Raw genomic sequence first — 21,162 nt, 5'->3', positions numbered from 1 at the left:
CTTGTGGAGATATGGCACCCACAATTTTAACTCCAAAGGTACCCCATCATCAATTCCATGAGCATTCTCCTTCTACTCTTGAAGGATTGACAAATTCAAACGCTATCATCATCACTGAAATTGAAGGAGAAGGTGGTGAGTGGAAGTCTTCGGACGAATATGAACCACATTTCATGCCTTATGTTGACAAGAATCATGGGCTAGTTGGTTTGAAGCATCATAAATATTGAAGTGCCAAGAGAAAGAAGAAAACGAAAAATGAATGATAAATTCCTTTGGCCAAGCTTTGTTTTGAAGTTAAGCAAACCATACTTATGCTTATTTGGAGCTTGTTCACGAGCTTTTGATCTCCTCCTAAGAGCCTTGAGCTCTATGGACAAAGAATTTCGACAAATTGAACTAGTTTGGTGGAGTCCTATCTCAAACCACCATTTGTAAGACATTTCTTGAACCTTTGCATTGTATAATATTGCACATTTTCGCACTTTTACTTACAATTTCTTGCATGAGAGTAGTGAGAGAGGGTGTCCTTACACATTTATTGAGCATAATTTCAGAAAAAGATAAGGAGGAATAACAAAAGGGTGCAAGGGTATGATCCTCGAAAGAAAAAAATGAAAAAGTGTGAAAAATGGCACGGGACGCTCGTCCCGAGGGCAAGCCGCTCGTCCTCAACCTCTTCATGGGTACTGTTTGATCCTGACTTAGAATCCGAGCAGATCATAAGGCACGATGCTCGTCCTGGCGAAGACACTCGTATCAGGGGAAGGACGCTCGTCCTGTATAGCAGCTTGAAAACAATCTTGCACTAGAAGAGAATCCGAGCGGATTATGAGTAACACGCTCGTCCTGTTCCAGCCGCTCCTCCCAATAACGAAATGCTCGTCCTCAGCGGCCGTACTCACTTGGAGGATTAGTTTTCGGTACTTGTCGTTAGGAGCACCTAGACCAAAACAATATTTATAACTTCACAAACAACTCTACAATGAGTAAAGAGGCAAGTAAAGGTCGGATCTCAAGGGACGGGTATTGAAGTGAGATTTTCAATTGTAAGTAGCGGTGTCTAGGGGTGTCACAATTTGGGGTTGGAATAGAAGATAACTAAACTAAATAGCAATAAAAGTAAACAAGCAAGATGATTAAAAAGGGATGTAAACAATTGATAAAAGGCACTAGGGTGTCATGGGGTCATAGGGAATTCATGGGAATTGATCATACAAACATATTCTCAAATTATAAGCAAGCAATTATTGTTGTGATGGATTGAGTTGGTTTATATCTTACAATCCTAGGAAAGTTTGGGTCCCGGAGCCGAATCGATTAGATTGTACAACACCTACAAGTCGACTTAATCTTCCCTACTCAACTATATGCATGGTCTAATGAGATTCGAGTTGGTTTATGTCTTACAAGTCTCATTGAAAAGGTAAGTGATGGGTAAAAATGCAAGGATTCATAGGCTCGCATTTCATCAAACATAACATGTGCATAAGTTGAGATCACAACAAGCAAGCAAATAAACTATGAAAACATATTAAATTAAGCATGAATCATTCCCCATGTTGGTTTCCCCTAATTATCCATTAACCCTAGTTAAGGAAACTACTCACTCATTATCCTGTTGAACATGCTAGCAAGGTTGTCAATCATACCAACAAAGTAAAACATGATGAATAAATGAAGATGATTAACAATAATTAAAAAGGGATTAAGAGAATTATACCTGCTAATGATTCCAATAATGAAGCAAGGAATAATAGAAGTACTTGATGATTGATTGGAAGGTTGTCAAGCTCCCAATAATAACCCAAATAATCTTCAATTATCCAAAATAAATTATGAACAAAAGAGAGATTAAGCAAATGAGATTTGTATTAAGACTTGATTATAAGTTGATTATAAGATTAAAGAGAGATTAGATTGATATAAACTACACTAAAGATTGATAAGAAGAACATGATTATCTAATTAGACTAATGGGGTATTTATAGTGGGGATTAGGTACACAAATTAGGGTTTACTAAGGGCTTAAATGACGATTAAGTCCTTGAGGAATCGCTCCTCTCAAAAGATATGCGAGTCTCCTTTTTGCCGGTCTTTCCGAGATATGAGCATCCTTCATAGAACAAGAAGAAATCGAAAAAGCTGTAACACAATCCGAGCGTGCAAGGCACGGGACGAGCGGATTGTGGTGCTTTTGGACGAGCGGATTCATTGGCTGGACGGGTGGATTGTGGTGCTTTTGGACGAGCGTCCCTCTGAAGAAGACGCTCGGATTCCTGGTCTTGGACGGGCGTCCAGAAGGCAATCCGCTCGGATTCTGAGTCAGCTTCTTCCTTTCTTCTTTTCTTCCTCCTTCTTCCAACAATCCTCGGGGATTTTGTCGGAGATGCAAGGATATTTTCTCATCATTGCACAACTACTACAATATGTACAAAGGCCTTCTAGTCTTGTCTTCTCTTTGATGCTTGGTCATTGAATTCAATCAATTTAGCTCTATTTTGCCATGAAAATGCAAGGTTTGCACTCCTTTCCTACCAAGGGAACAAAACCTCAAAGAATATGCAAAACAAAGGACTAAAGACAATAAATGACCCAAATATACACTAAAGAGCATGGGAACAAGGCTCATTCGGGGACTAAATATGCTAAAATAATGGTCACATCAAATATTCCCAAACCGAACCTTTGCTCGTCCCGAGTAAAGAGGTGACAAAGACTAGGACCGTTATTTAAACTAACCTAATAGCATAGCCGATATGAGGCAATTAGCGGGTCTTACTCTGCCCCTTCAACTCACAACAAGGCAACCAAGAGGTAGGATGCTTTTTTGCAAGGCAAGGTGGGTCTTGCCAAAATGGCGACACATCCAATCATTAAAGCACAAAATCAAGTAATGGATGCATCTACAAAAGAATAGCCACTTTCCTCATCTAAGTGGCGGAAATTATCTACAAGGGAAGCAATTCAATGGCACACACTCCTTCATAGATGCAATTTCTTCAAACTACTAAGCCTAGAAGGATACCAATAAATCACCTCCAAATTGTGTCAAGCTAGGGTACCTTTGTCCTCAATCGTTAAATGCTTTTGTCAAGAGTAGAATCCCTATGGCGTTAGAAACACTGGAGGATCGCGGAATTCCCCCTCTTGCCTTGACAAGAAGAAGGGTCGTCCCCTCTCTACCATGCACAAAAGTGGATACGATGGATAAAGGGATCGATAGTATTTGAGATTCATTTTGGGAGTTTGCTTTTGTTGTTTGTTTTTCCCCCCAACTTTTCAACTTTTTGCATTTTCTTTTGAACATTTTCAAAGTCACCCCATATGTAGTGAGGGTGCCTTATATTCGAAGCATAGGAGTTTTCATTTTTGCTACTCCTCTTTTCTTTTGATGCATTTTGCAAACTTTCTTTCACTTTTCATTTCATTTCTTGAACTCAAATTTTTGAATAATTTCTTTGTTCCCATTCCCTTTGATGACAAAAATGTGGTAGAACATGGATGATGGTTGCATGGTTGCAAGGGTCACCTTGGAATAAACGGTAGCTAAGGAGTTATCACACCACAAGGTACTCTTGACTAGGCCTTAATCCATGGGTCAAAAGATACTAGCATGACACATCCTAGGGTGTTTTACAAGTATTCTAACAAGCAAAGTCTTAAGAAGAAAAAGCATCTACTAGGGCCTATATACACTTGTCAAGCTTCCCAAGTAGACGGTTTCACAAAATTTTTCTAACATGCAAACTACATGCCATGATGCAACTAACATTTATACATCCTAATGCATATGATTCTACCAACTAATATGCCAAATAATCTAAATGCAATCCTAAATTCACATTGTTTATACCGCATCAATCAAAATAAAGCCACATAGTCATTAACATAAAGAGGAAAAAGGAGATTGGAAAGATCATACCATGCGGTCTTCAATATCCTCATGTCTCGAATGTGGCGTAGTTGATCAATGTGAACAAGGATAGACAAACACAATATATACAAGACTACACTACAAAGGAAATGAACTTGTTTTTGGATTTCAATTTTTCAATTTTTTTCAATTTTTTTTAATTTTTTCGAAATTTTTGATTTTTTTGCATTTTTGAATAAAAGTCAAGTTAGAATTTCCCATCCCCACACTAATATGGGCATTGTTCTCAATGGCCAATATGATAGGAAATTATGCAAGTATGATGCATGATTTCTAAACTAAATACAAGCTATACTAAGCTACACTACATGATGCATGGGTTTTTGTTATGGCGGAGAGCGTAATTTAGATTACCTCCCGTTGCGTATGCTGTTGGGAAATGTGTCCTCAACAATAGTGTGATCATATGATTTAAATATCATTATTAAATCTCATTTTAAAGAATACAATTGGGAAGTATTTTTACTGTCAACTGGTCAACATATATCGGTAATGATTGGCTGACTAGAGTTTGACATTACTGTCGTGCGACGGTGGTGATCAGTTGACCCCCTAAGTCATACCTATAGGGCAACACTCTTAATTGATCATTTAATTAATCGTATAATGTTACGAGTTAATTAAATTACTTGAAATATTGACGGACGATTTTGGAAGTAAAATTTACGTATCACATTATAATGTGATTAAATGAGATACGGTCTGAGTAATCGAATTGTATAATTGCTCGGATGAAATTATTGTTTAAAGAAACAATTGAAATTGAATGAATTATTATAAATGCAATTTATTGTGATTTATAATGGGTAAAATATTTTGGTACAGTAATTGTGAATTGCTAAGTCGATTTTTGCATATGACGTATTTTTATTAATACGTTGATTTTTAATATGTTAAAAATACATAACAAAATTTATGTTACATATGACATGTAACATAAGACAAATTGACAAAGATAATATGGAGACCATATTATCTATTTGAACGAAATATTGGGTGGAATTAACATATATAATATGTTGATTAAAGTTAATGGAAAGCATAATGATGATTAACCTAATACTAGCCATGCACTCTACACATTCTTGTAAAGAACAAATTGTGCATGCATTGGCCATACTTCCCCCTCCTACCCGGTTCTACCTAGAAAAGAACAAGGGTTCTTTTGCTTAAATTATTTTTATTCACCATATGAATGGGTGGGTGAAAATTTTATTCATTCACTTGATAAAAATTATTTTTAGAGAGACAAAAATAATACTCTTCCTCTCCTCTTCTCCTACCCGGTTTTAGGAGCCAAAAACCAAATATTTTTGGGTCATTTTTCTTATAAAATTAATATTACCTAGTATACATAATATTGATTTTAATTAAGAGTAAGCTTTGGGTATTATTCCTAAGGAGAGATCCTACACTTGGATCTTGTTTCTTCCATCAAAGGAAAGCTCAAGAACAAAAGAAAAAGGAGATTTCTTTTGTGCCCATAAGAACCGAAATCACCAATGTAAGAACATGATTTCTCCTCTATTTTATCATTTGTTTGCATGCATAAAATCCATATTTAATTTTATGACAAATTAATTTATAGCATATATGAGTATGTTTATGTATATAGATCTACATTTCCATCAATCGGTATCAAGAGCCACGGTTGTTTGCATGCAAATCGGTTAAAAGTTTTTCCGAGTTATAAGAATAACATATAAAACTTGTAAAATTTGTGTTATTATGATATATCACGAAATTAATTCATGCATGTTAATATTTCTGGTCCTAAAATGTTTTAGGATATTTTGGTTAATTTTACGGATTTTTATTGTTCATATTATACAATAATGGCATTTAAATATGATTTTATGAGTAAAAATGTCATTTCGGTCTAAAATTAGCTATACTTCGAATTTTCGAGTGATTTTTGGATATGTTGTCACATATATTATTTTGAGATAACCTGTAAATTTTCATAATTTTTGGACTTGTTATGCTCGAAAAATGGATTTTTCATTATTAAATTCGGATTTAAGTGAAAAATAGGTTAATATGAGTTAAATTTCGAATCTGGTCATAGAAATTTAATATGTTGTCACATGAGATTTTATAAGATGTGTGTAAAATAATTGGCTATAAAGAAGTCTTTTTGCATGATTTATGGATTTTTGAAGAAAAATAGCATAAATAGTGACATTATTAGTGAAAAAATTAATAAAACATAATCTATGACTTAGGAAAAACGTCTAAAGTTGCTTTTTATTATCTTTTTCAGATCTAAAATTGAAAAGTTAATGAATATTATTTTTCCATGTTTTTATGATTATTTTACTTAAAACCGATAAACCGCAACATTGTTTTTCCGGAAAGATTTCGAAATTTTAACCTAAGATTTTGAACATTATGAGTGTCATGGTATTTTTCCAGAATGTTCATGAGTTTAAATTTCAATTTTTGAATTTATTCGAAATTTTGTGATTTATTTGAAGTTTATAGCTTATTTTTGTAATTTTAAGTCCATTAATGAACAATATTAGAAAATATGAGTTACTTATGGTCAAATTATTAGTGAAGACTATATTTTGAGTCCTAAGAGGTTAGGGTAATTAACTTATGCATGAATATGAGTTTATGTATTTTTGTGATTATAAAAATGTTGAAATCACGCAAATCCGTAAAAACCGAGTAATATACGATATTGGCTAATTAAAGGCGATTTAGCATAAAATTGGGCATGTTCATACATATTATAATGCTGCATTTTTCTTTATGATTTGTCATAATTTTAATTTATGTAATTTTGAATTATGTAATTTTACTTAGTATGGCCTTAGTTTTAATTGGTATTTCCCGAAATGTATGGGAATATCGATTCGGTTGTAATTTATTGTGATCTCGTATCACCGTTTTGTAATTTAATAGATTTATTTTATTTTAGTTACAAATGTATAATAGGAAATTATGTAATTTATTATGTAATTTTATTTATCTCGGAGTTCCCAAAGACGGATTTCTTCAAGATGTCGATACATAAAGACGGTGTTACCTCGAGATGCGTGCCACAACCGAAGATCAAGGGACCAATGGAGTTGGTTTCCGAATATGTAATAGTTAAATAGTTTTTCTATTTTAGGATAGGCCATACTAGGATATGTTTATTTTTATGCTTGCATTTTATTTTATGTCGCATGCATTGCTAAATCGCCATAACTAAAACATGCATTATCTTCTTATCGAGTTCGTCGACCGTGTCAAATATAATTATCGTAGTTCACCACTTTAGTTCACTTAAAACGTGATAGATAATAATTTGACATGACCTCTCGCTAAAACAATTAATTGAGACATAGCCTTACCAAATAGTAGAAACCATGAAAACCTATTTCGTGAGGGAGTGCACTCGGCCAAACCGGGGTACAAACCTTGTTACGTTGGGAAAGTGGGTGATAAATGTCTATCCACCGAATTCATGTTGATGAGGGTTTCATCGGCCACACCGTGCCCAAGTTAATGTGGGTTTGGATCATGGACACATTTATTCGAAATTTGGATTGAACTCAACAAAAGTTTTTGATAAGGGTTTTATCGGCCACACCGTCCCCTTGTTGAATGTGTTTTAGGCTATAGATAAATGTTAATGTAATATTATCGACCAAGAGTTCTAAAAGTAGAATCGATTAAAACGTTAATCCACCGAGTTATATTGATGAGGGTTTCATCGGCCACACCGTGCCCAAGTTAATATGAATTTGGGTCTTGGAATCATTTATTATAGTTGGGTAGAGGTCACTATATAAATGTTCATATCTTGTTAAATACCTACAAGTATGATATTAAAAGACAAATGTTAATATTTCCTTTTTCTCCATATTTGTAGTTTATTACAATGAATCCATCAAATGCTACCGCACCGATAACTATTGAGTATTACCACAATGTTTTTGACGACGTTTGCTCCAACAATGATTTCGACACCACTAGAGAACTTCATTTTGGGATAGGTTCGGATGGAAACCTTAACTTCATCACCTCTTCTAAACCATCTACTACTACTACTAGACCTCGTGTGAGTCCGTCTCAGGAAGACTACCTCATACAATCTATAGGGTCTTTGTCTCTGGAAGATAAGGATGCCAAAGCTAGTGGGAGCTCAAGCAATCAAGCTCTTGCTTCAAAGGGCAAAAGGTTCAAGAAGAAAGGAAAGAAAATCAAAAACTTCAAGCAAGTTAATGATGAGTGCCATTATTGCTATGGCATGGGACATTGGCTTAGGAATTGTCCCGTATATTTGCGAAATATAAGGGAAGGACTCATCACTCCAAAAGGTACAATTCCCAAAGAAATTTATGTTATTGATATAAATTATACTTCCACTACGACATGGGTACTAGATACCGGTTGTGGTTCTCACCTTTGTAATCATTTACAGGGTTTAAGAGATGTGGAGAGGCTTAGCAAGGGAGATGTGGATCTACGCCTTAGAAATGGAGCTCGAGTAGCGGCCGAATCCAAAGGAACTTATGTTTTAGCTTTGCCTAATGGATTTGAGTTGAATTTGCATAATTGTTTTTATGTGCCTACACTCTCTAAAAACATTATTTCAATCGCCATGCTAGACATGGACGGTTTTGTTTTGTCATTAAGAACAATCGTTGTACTATTTCTAGGAACGACTTGGTTATAGGCCAAGCTTCCTCTATCAATGGCATTTACATTTTAGAGACCTCAAATCCGACAAATGATATTTATAACATTAAATCAAAGAAACTCAAAACAAGTGACCCAAGTGAAGCGTTCATTTGGCATTGTCGATTAGGTCACATAAACGAGAATCGCATCAAAAGATTAATTTCGACTAATGTGATTACACCATTTGATTTTCAATCATATGGTACATGCGAATATTGCCTACTTGGCAAAATGACTCGTAATCCTTTTAGTGGTAAAGGGACACGAGCTAGTGAGCTATTGGGACTCATACACACCGATGTATGCGGACCAATGAGTATCACCGCTCGTGGTAATTATGACTACTTTATAACCTTCACCGATGACTTGAGTAGATATGGGTATATCTATTTAATGAAACACAAGAGTGAAGCGTTTGAGAAATTCAAGGAATTTCAATACGAAGTAGAGAACCAATTGAACAAAAGGATTAAGGCACTACGATCCAATCGTGGTGGAGAATCCCTTAGCCTTGAATTTGATTCACACTTGAAAGGTCGTGGAATTATATCACAACTTACTCCACCCGGAACACCACAACTTAATGGTGTTGCCGAAAGGAGGAATCGAACCCTACTTGATATGGTTCGATCCGTGATGAGTCAAACCGAGTTACCGAACTCGTTTTGGGGATTTGCGATTCAAACCGCAATTAGATCTTTGAATAATAGTCCCACTAAATCCACCGAGAAAACTCCATGTGAGATGTGGACGGGAAGGATTCCCAATATATCCTATATGAAGATTTGGGGATGTGATGCTTACGTCAAGTCTAAGGACGACAACAAGCTTGCCCCAAGATCCGAAAAGTGCATCTTTGTAGGTTACCCCTTAACCTCACGAGGTTATTACTTCTACAAACCTCAAGATAACAAAGTGTTTGTGTCTTGCGAGGCTGTCTTCTTAGAAAGAATTTATTTCTAAGAGACAGAGTGGGAGAAATTTTGAACTTGATGAAGTTCAAGAGCCACAAACCGAGGTAGAGACGCAAGAAGATGTTCCTTCGTCGTCTAACGCGGTTGTACCTCCTCCACTAAGAAGGACGGGCCGAGTAATTCGCCATCCCGATCGATATGTGGGACTTATCGAGGAAGATGGAACACTCGATGTGTTGCTTATAGAAAGTGACGAGCCCGCCACCTACAAGACCGCAATCTCTATTCCAAATTCCTCCTTATGGCTTGAAGCCATGAAGTCCGAAATGGATTCTATGCATGAAAACCAAGTTTGGGACTTGGTAGATTTGCCTAAAGGGGCAAGACCCCTTCAATGCAAATGGATATTCAAAATCAAGAATGGCATAGAAGGACATGATGATGTCTACAAAGCTAGGCTAGTGGCAAAAGGATTTATCCAAGTCCAAGGTCTCCATTATGATGAGACCTTCGCCCTCGTAGCCATGCTAAGATCCATACGGATTTTGTTAGCGATTGCCGCATTTCATGACTATGAAATATGGCAAATGGATGTCAAAACCGCTTTTCTAAATGGGCATTTAGAAGAGGAGGTGTACTTGATACAACCCGAAGGTTTTGTTGATTCTAAAAATCCTAACAAAGTGTGCAGGCTTAAGAGATCCATTTATGGTCTTAAGCAAGCATCTAGAAGTTGGAATCATTGATTCAATCATGTTATAAAGGAAAATGGTTTCACTCGAAGTGTTGAGGAACCATGTTTATACATGAAATTCAGTGGGAGCAATGTTGTGTTCCTAATCTTGTATGTCGATGACATACTACTCATTGGAAATGATATTCCAATGTTGTCTTCTGTTAAGAAATGGTTAGGTAACCACTTCCAAATGAAGGATTTAGGAGAGGCACAACGCATATTAGGTATCCGGATCCATAGAGATAGATCCAAGAGGATATTGGCATTAAGTCAAGAGTCTTATGTTGATAAGATTCTTCGACGGTTCAGCATGGACAAATCCAAAAGGGGTTTGGTACCTATGGTAACCGGGACGATATTGAGCAAGACTCAATCTCCCTCCGAACCCCATGATGTTGAACGCATGAAGTTGATCCCTTATGCTTCCGCTGTTGGATCAATCATGTATGCCATGATATGCACACGTCCTGATGTCTCGTATGCCTTGAGCATGACGAGTAGCTATCAAGGAAATCTAGGTGAGAGTCACTGGATTGCTGTCAAGAACATCCTTAAGTACTTCAGAAGAACTAAGGATTCTATCCTAGTGTTTGGAGGAGACACTGAGTTGCGTGTTAATGGATACACGGACTCAAGTTTTCAAACAGATAGAGATGACATGAAATCATAAGCTGGTTTTGTTTTCATGCTCAATGGTGGTGTCGTAAGCTGGAGAAGCTTCAAGGAAGCTGTAACCGCGGATTCTACAACGGAGGCTGAGTACATCGCAGCATCAGAAGCTGCTAAGGAAGCTGTTTGGATCAGGCAATTCACGGAAGGTCTAAAAGTAGTACCTACCGCCAATGATCCCATCACTCTCTATTGTGATAATAGTGGGACAATCTTCCAAGCTAAGGAGCCGAAGTCTAGTAATAGATCTAGACATGTACTTAGAAAATATCATGTAATAAGAGATTTCATTGAAAGAAAGGAAATTGCGATTTGTAAGGTTGGGACGGATGACAACATAGCCGATCCGCTCAACAAGCCTTTATCGCAGGCTAAGCATGATGGACATGTTACGTCCATGGGACTTAAACGTGTACCAAGTCTATGTTAGATTTTGAAATGAAATAAAAGTGTTGTTTTTGGTTCTTGTTCATAATCACATTTGTCTTTTATCCTTAATTTATACATTGTTACATCCAAACGGGTTGTAGTGAAAATTGAACCCCGTTAAAGTGAACACGAATTAACATAGTATTTGCCCCTAGTCACTTGTATGAGGTGACATCTCGAAGTGACTAGAGTGTGATGCGATTGATGGCAAGTTCAAGTGCCATAGGGTCATGTGAGATGACTAGTCGATCACATAGGTAGACTGTTAGGAACATTTTGTCGGGCCTTATGACCGCTTATAGAGTTCTGGCAATTTATATAGCCTGGTCGTGGCGAGAGCTACTATAGTATTCAAATGAGTCGATGCTTTTGACTAAAGACTATTCGCCTAAGATGGCACAGTTTCAGATTAACTTTGATTTGTGTTACTATGACCTTCGTAAATGGGGTCAAATGGGCATATTTTGGGTTATGATGGCTGTGGCTAGTCGAAGGGAATGAGTGCGATAGGAATTGTCCACCCCTAGTCAGGGTTATAACAATATCTCAGGGCCACTCGAGGAGTAATGAACTGGAAATGCGTGGCCACGCTCGGAAAGTATCTATGATAGATAAGTCCGGTCAATCAGTTATTCTCCAGATCGAGGAAACCACTCTTGATATGATCACTTGCAAGTACGACCTGAAAGATACCTTGCATTGAGTGGGAGATAGTAATAGGACAAGAGAATTGGTGACGCACACTTGTCGAGGACAAGTGGGAGATTGTTGGGAAATGTGTCCTCAACAATAGTGCGATCATATGATCTAAATATCATTATTAAATCTCATTTTAAAGAATACAATTGGGAAGTATTTTTTCTTGTCAATCTGGTCAACATATATCGGTAATGATTGGTCGACTAGAGTTTGACATTCGTCGTGCGACGGTGGTGATCAGTTGACCCCCTAGGTCATACCTATAGGGCAACACTCTTAATTGATCATTTAATTAATCATATAATGTTACGAGTTAATTAAATTACTTGAAAAATTGACGGACGATTTTGGAAGTAAAATTTAGGTATCACATTATAATGTGATTAAATGAGATACGGTCTGAGTAATCGAATTGTATCATTGCTCGGATGAAATTATTGTTTAAAGAAACAATTGAAATTGAATGAATTATTATAAATGCAATTTATTGTGATTTATAATGGGTAAAATATTTTGGTACAGTAATTGTGAATTGCTAAGTCGTTTTTTGCATATGACGTATTTTTATTAATACGTTGATTTTTAATATGTTAAAAATACATAACAAAATTTATGTTACATATTTTCATTGTACGAATAATAAGGTAGGTTTGTGTTGACTTGCTTCTCAAACTCCCCATACCCATAGTCATACTCAAAGAATCCACCACATACTCCATATGTAAAGTCTTGAGCCATCATAGCGAAGACAAGGAAACAACTACAAGCATGGAAACTACACAAAAATGGTATGAACAATCCTTGAGGAACAAGTTCCTCAAGGTGAAAGCAAAATCAAAATAGACAAACAAGTAAGAACTTAATCACATAGCACCATCCCCGGCAACGGCGCCATTTTTGATAGGTATGCGATGTCGTCGGGTCACATCCAATCAAACACATTTATAATACTCAACAAACAACTAGTTAGCGGTAAGTCGAGGTCGATCCATGGGACGGTGTGCTTTGGGTTCTAAGTCCATCTATCTCAATTTATGCTAGTGTCACAATTTGTTTGGGTTTGTAGTTGTGTCTAGACTAATGCAAGCAATATACTAAACCAAGCAATAAAAGAAGGATGTAAACAATTAATTAAAGGTGCTAGGATATCAAGGGGACATAGGGGATTCATAGTGTTGATCATACAAACATGTTTACAAAGTTGCAAGCAATTAATGTTGTGGAGGAACCGAGTTGGTTTATATCTTACGGTTCTTAGGAAGAGTTGGGTCCCGGAGCCGAATCGATTAGATTGTACAACACCTACAAGTCGACTTACTTTCCTCCTAATCAACTTCTATGCATGGTCTAACGAGACTCGAGTTGGTTTATATCTTACAAGTCAAGTTGAGTAGATAAGAGATGGTAAAAATGCAAGGATTCATAGGCTTGGCATTTCATCAAACATAACATGTGCATAAAGTTGACATCACAACAAGCAAGCAATTTAATCATGTGAACGTATTAGATTAAGCATTAATCAATCCCATGTTGGTTTCCCCTAATTACCCACTAATCCTAACTAAAAGACTACTCACTCATTATTATGGGAAACATGTCATTAATGGTGTCAAACATCACAACAAGTATAAACATGATAAGAGAATGGGGAAATGAACAATAAAGAGTAAAGAGTAAAGGAATTATACCAAACTTGAGATGAACCAAATAATAAAGCAAAGAATAATAGAAGAAACTTGATTGATTGATGAAGGGTTGTCAATCCTCCAATAATAACCCAATAGTCTTCAATTACCCAATAATAAACTTGAATAATAAACTTGAACAATAATTAAGGAGAGATTAATGTGAGATTTGTGGAAAGATTAAAGAGTAATCTATTCTAATCTACTCCTAATCTAATCTAAAGAAGGATTTTTCTAGCTAAGACTTGATAAAAAAGGATCCCCCTTGATTATTTACAAGTGGGGTATTTATAGTGGAAATTAGGTGGATGCATTAGGGTTAACTAAGAGCTAAACTACTAATTACACTTTTTAGATTTGAGCAGGGAGACGCCGGTATTTTTCGAAGGAAGAGCTTCTTTCTTTGAAGCTTGAAGAAGACGAAATTGTGATGTGAAGGAATCCGGGCGGATTGGTGTCGGGACGGGAGGATTGTAGCAGGGGAAGACGGGCGGATTTGGGAGAAGCCGCATGTCTTCTGTGGTTTGGGGACGGCCGGATTCTAGAGAATTCGCACGGGTTGGAGTGCTATTCTCGTTTTCTCTACTATTCTTCCCTTTCCTTCACTTCCATTTTATTCTTGTGGGATTGGTCTTTAGTTCTCGCTTCCTCTTCATACTAGTCCATCAAATATCGTCAAATAGCTTCCGAATACGCACGAAAGACGGGAATTTCCGCCTTATTATCTCCTTTTCTACAAAACATATGAAATGCGATAGAAAAGCAAATAGGAAGGTTTTGACGGATAAAATGGCCATAGAATGTTATAATAGTATGCAAAATAGGCTTAATTAGGGGACTAAATGTGCGCAAATAATGGTCACATCAGTGAGTTAATAATAACTCAAACGACGAATGTCGACATCACATTCGGGTAGTCAATACCATATTACAACCTTGTGATGTATATCGTAAGTGTGTAAACACTAGTCGATTGCAATAGAAGTTTAACATACCATGTGTCCATGTGTTCATACTTCTTGAATTGCATTTTCCTTTATATTCATGTTATCTCTCATAGCATGAACCTTACCAAGTGCACATCTAGGTTCCCAACCTAGGTTCAGGTTCTTTATTTTGAAAGAACTTTCTTGTTGTTTATCACATAACCAACGAATTGTGGTGGATGATATAACTTGCACTAGCCAAGTGTCCTACCAACTCGCAATGCACTAGGTATACGTTTTGTAGGGTCTTGCAACAATGGTCAAGATGATTAGCCTAGCTCTTCTCATAAGTCGTAGCATATTAGAAAATATTAGTTTTGAGTAACTTCTTACTATAACTATGTATCTTTCCAACTTCTTATTTCTCCTTTTAGCTTGAATAGCTTAGGATTTTCATAAATCCTTGCGCGTTTTCGAACTTCAATATGTGCAACTTCTTGTCACATAACAGAGTGTTCTGTCAAACACTAGAATAGCTCATTAGTTCTCCTCGAGAATTCATGACGATTCATCTATGGCTTGCCAATGACTCATCATGCTCTTAAGCATATGATTCATTATTGGACATGTGCATGATTATTCTAATGGCGGAAACATTAGTAATCTTTAATCATGTGATCAACCATTCTTAGGTTCAATGAATGACCATGACTGCTTATGGTAATTCCATTTTCATTGACATGAATAACCTACGTTTTTCGTTGATTTTATGTGTATATCTCAATACCTATCCAACATCCCATGATGTGATTGGATTCATCATAGTCCATTTTCATCCAGAATTGAAAAATCAAACACTTCTTTGTGAAAGATAGTACTAGCTCATCAATCTCAATGAGTAATGAGTTATAAATTTTACAAGATGATTGCTCCCACTAAATTCCATGTCTTCACATGATAATTTCAAACTCCCACTCAATTCTATATGTTTCGCAATTGACTACTCAATCGAAACATTTCAAGAATTGAAGTACATTTTGCTTTGCCAAGTTATTAAGATAAAACCAAATATGTTCAGAACATATATTTTCAAAATACCTATTTAGAAAAGGTTTCAATCTTAAATTTATGGAAAGAGATTTTTAATCTCTAACTCATTCATTTTATAATGATGCGTAGCAATGTCATTATTTAAATGTGAGTTTCTTTTAATACACGTCCTTCTCAAAATACCCTTTTTCTGGAAGGAGGTTTAACCATTTCATTTTCATAATGAGGTTAAGTAATGACACTAGCGTGGTTAACAATTAACTTAGCTTTTGTAGATATCGGCATATCTTCCTTTGAAACTTTTAGTCATAAATCTCATTTATTTTCAAGGATGCAACTTTGATTCATTTAGGCTCTTAAGTAAATATCAATATTGAAACTCTTGGTCAAAAGTTGTTCATAAACTAGCCAAATCTCTTGTTAAGACTTTTCTTTAGTCATTTTCTTCCAATACTTTTTTTTGGTCTCCTTGTGTAGTTATCTTGAGAACATATTCTTTTGATTACTTCACTTGGTCTCTTTTGTCATGTAGATCTCATCTATTCGAGACCATAGATCTCATCTATTCGTGTATAGTTTCTATTTAGGTATACAAATCATTCTTTCTTTCGTAGATCTCATTTACTCAAGTATACAAATTATCTTTGTATTCTACTCAAGTATACAAATTATCTTTGTATTCTTTGTGTCTTCATTTTTCTCCCACTCTATCTTTAGAATAAATACACTAGATATTCAAAGATAGCTTATGAGACACAAATAATGATTTTGAAGTATAAGGAGGACTATCTCATAGATTGACTAATAGTTTTAGATTTGATGAGTGTACTTGGCAATTGACATTCCTTTAGGAGAGTTCATCAACTCAACATCACTTTATAATTGATCATACACAAGCCTTAAGCTTGTGGACATATAATGAATCCATAATTATAGTTGTCTATTGGATCACTTTAAGTAGATGATCATATGTTTCTATGTGCAAGCATATAAAGGCGAATTTTTAGAACAAAGAAATACGATAAAAGGGGTGACTTGGGTTACAAACCAAGCCACCATTATCCAAAATACAACCATTGTTTAGAAAGGATCAACCATTTCCATGTCAAACATGGAAATCAAAATAGTTCTAAAAATCCGAAACATAACTTAAAATAAGACAATAATAAAAAGCCAAGCTTCATTGAAAGCTACTCGTAGCTCCTTGATGATTTCTCAAGCTTGCTTTTCCTTTCCTTTGTCTTTGCTTGGAGGAGGCCCTATTTACAATAAAAAGGGGATACATTATCACAATTTTGTATCAAAATACCATAGTTGAATTAGAAACATAAAAGAAAGGATAGTCATTTACCTACTGGAGTGATCTTTCCAGCTTTGATGTCACCAAGATATTTGGAACAATTCCTTTTCCAATGTCCAGCACCATTACAATAATGACATTTATCAAGAGGACCCTTCTTAGTCTTGGAAGTGCTATCTTCAAAAGTCTTAGCCTTGGTGGACATGGGAGCTTGCCTCTTACCATTTTTCCCATTCTTTTTGAACTTCCCCTTGCTCTTGGTGCTTATGTTAAGCACATCCTTAGGTGGGTTAACATTTAACCCCATGTCTCTTTCGGCTTGCATAAGTAACTTGTGCAACTCTTCAAGAGACACGTCCTTGTCTTGCATGTTAAAATTCATCCGGAATTAAACATACGCTATGACTTTGGATAAGGAGTGTAGAATCCTATCTACAATGAGCTCTTTGGGGATTTCAACTTTTTATAGCTCCAACAATTTGAGCACGTGAGGGCTAACCTTTTGGCCCTCCTTGAAATCGAGATCAAAGAATGACGAGGTCGCCACATATTGGACGATCGTCGGAGTTTGTGAAAACATTGTCACAAGTTTGGAATAGATTTCATTAGCGGTGCCCATTTTAAAGGCTCTCCTTTGGAGATCCGCCTCCATCGCAAAAATCAACACATTTTTCATTGCGGCAGACTCTTTGTGGTAAGCCTCATATGCTTCCCTAGTGGCGGCACTCGACCTAGCATTAGGTTTGGGTGGAGAGGCCTCGGTGAGGTAACGAAGCTTGTCGTCACCTTGGGCGGCTAATTTGAGTTGGGCATCCCAATCGGAGAAATTTGACCCATTCTTTTCAAGTTTACGACGATCCATGAAAGATCGGAGCCATGAAGCATTAGTGAGAGGTGCGGCGTTGGTGTTTGGTGCGGCCATTTGTTATGAGAAATAAAAGTGGTCTACAAAACGAAAATAGAAGGAATAAAACATTTGTCGTTTTTCAAAATAATAATAATACTTGTAAATATAATTTAAACAAGTTTTATTGCATTTATCTAGTGACCTCTACCCTACTTGATAAATGATTCCAAGACCCAAATTCATATTAACTTGGGCACGGGGTAGCCGATTCATCCCTCATCAATATAACTCGGTGGATTAACTCTTTAATCGATTATGCTTTTATAACTCTTGGTCGATAAATTACACTAATATTTATCTATAGCCCGGAACACATGCGACTACGATCACGAATACTTCCGTTGAGGTCAATCCAAATTTCAAATAAATGTGTCCAGGATCCAAATTCACATTAACTTGGGCACGGGGTAGCCGAATCATCCCTCATCAACATGAATTCGGTGGATAGATATTTATCACCCACTTCCCCTACGTAACAAGGTTTGTACCCCGGGGTGGCCGAGTGCACTCCCTCGCGAAATAGGTTTTCATGGTTTCTACTTTTTGGTAAGGCTAAGTCTCAATTGTTTATTTTAGCAAGAGGTCGTGTCAATTTATTATCTATCACGTTTTAAGTGAACTAAAGCGGTGAACTACGATAATTGTAATTGACACGGTCGATAAACTCGATAAAAATGATAATGCATGTTTTAGTTATGGCGATTTAGCGATGCATGCAACATATAAATAAAATGCAAAGCATAAATAAAATCCTAGTATGGCCATCCTAGAATAGAAAATCTAATAAACTATTACAAATTCGGAAACCAACTCCTTTGGTCCCTTGAACTTCAGTCTTGGCACGCATTTCTAGGCAACATTCTTTGAGGAATCGCCTTCTCGAGTGGCACCGTCTTCAAGGAACTCCGGAATAATTAAATTACATAATAAATTACATAATTTCTTATTATACATTTGTAATTAAAATAAAAATAAATCTATTAAATTACATAACGGTGATACGAGATCACAATAAATTACAACCGAATCGATATTCCCATACATTTCGGGCAATACCAATTAAAACTATGGCCATACTAAGTAAATTTACATAATTCAAAAATTACATAAAATTAAAATATGACAATCATAAATAAAATGCAGCATTATAATATGTATGAGCATGCCAAATTTTATGCTAAATCGCCTTTAAGGAGCCAATATCGTATATTAATCGTTTTTTACGGATTTGCGTGATTTAGCCTTTTAAAATCACAATAATTACATAAAATCATATTTATGTACAAGTTAATTATCCTAACCAACTTAGGACTCAAAATTAGTCTCCACTAACATTTGACAATAATTAACCTAAATTTCTTAATATTGTTCATAAATGGACCTAAAATACAAAATTATGTCATAAACTTCAAATTAAATCATAAAATTTCAAATAAATTCAAAATTTGAAATTTAAACTCATGAATATTCTGGAAAAATACCATGACACTCATAATGTTCAAACCTTAGTTTAAAAATTTCGAAAATTTATCGGAAAAAACAATGTTGCGGTTTATAGAATTTATCAATTATTACCATAAAAATATGAGAAAAATTATTTTTATTAACTTTTCACTTTTAGATCTGAAATATATGATAAAATGAAACATGTGACGTTTTTCCTTAGTCATGAAGTATGTTTTAGCAATTTTTACTAATTAAAGTCACTATTTATGTGATTTTTCATCAAAAATTCATAAATCATGCATAAAGACTTCATTATAGCCAAATATTTTACACACATTTCGTAAACTTGCATGTGACAACATACTAAATTTTTATGACCAAATTCAAAATATAACTCATATTAACCTATTTTCCCATTTAAATACGATTTTAACTTGAAAAAACCATATTTCGAGCAATACAACTCATTTTATTATGAAACTTTACAGGCCATCAGTATATAATATATGTGAAAACATATCCAAAAACCACTGGAAAAAACGTAGTTTAGCTATTTTTAGTCCAAAAATGACATTTTTATCATAAAAATCACATTTTAATGCCATTATTATATAAAATGAACAATAAAATCCATAAATGAACCAAAATATCCTAAATACATTTTAGGATCAGAAACTTTAACATGAAAATAAATTTCGTGATATTTCATAATAAACACAAATTTATAAGTTTTGTTTGTTAATCGTATAACTTGGAAAAACAATAACCGATTTGCATGCAAACAACCTAAGGCTCTGATACCACTTGTTAGAAATTATTAATCACATTATATTACATATTCAAATATGAATTAAACTATTTAGTCATAAAATAAATTGTTGATCTTATGCATGCAAACATAAATAGAAATAGAGAAGAAATCGTCACTTCTTACTATAGAATTTCGGATTAAAGGGCACAAGTAAGATCTCCTTCTTACTTGTTCTTGAGCTTTCCTTATATGGAAGAACAAAGATTCAAGCTTAGAATCCCTCCCAAAGATGTATACCCAAGATAACCTCTTAAAAGGCTAATATTATCAATACTAGAACAATATTAATCTTAATAAAATTGACCCAAAATATTGTTTTGGTCTCTTGTTTTTTCGGTCAAGAGAAGAGGGAAGAAGGAGTAATTTTTTCTCTCTAAAATTTCTATAAGTTTTAGATGATAAAAAAAAAATGAATGAATGAATAATAACACACATTTTTATTGTAGTGTATATTAGGAAAAATATAGAGAAAAACCCTTGGTCTTTTCTCTATGACAAAACCGGGTACGAGGTGGGAAACAAGGCCAGAGCATGGCACTTTCTTCTACCCATAAAATATAGGTATGTAAGAGTAGGTATTAGTGTGATGATTACACTTTTAAATAAAATATAAAGCACACTTTAAACTCTAATCCACCCCGATTTTTCGGTACATTTTGTGTAAAATGGAAAGTCCATTTTACACATTATTTTGTCAATTTGTCAAAAGTCACATGTTACTAGTCATGTGAAATTGTCGTGTATTTTAACATATTAAAAATCAACGTATTAATAAAAATACGTCATGTACAAAATCGACTTAGTAATCCATAATTACTCGTACCAAAATGGTTTATCAATTATAAATCCCAACATCGTGTATTTATAATTAATTATTAATTCAGTTTTAATTGTTTCGTAAACAATAATTTCATCTAAGTAATAGAACAATTCGATCACTTAGACCACATCTTATTTAATCAAATTACAATGAGAC

The sequence above is a fragment of the Silene latifolia genome, chromosome 1, assembly GCF_048544455.1.
Source record: "Silene latifolia isolate original U9 population chromosome 1, ASM4854445v1, whole genome shotgun sequence".
Lineage (NCBI taxonomy): Eukaryota > Viridiplantae > Streptophyta > Magnoliopsida > Caryophyllales > Caryophyllaceae > Silene > Silene latifolia.
This window is presented reverse-complemented; position numbering follows the sequence as displayed.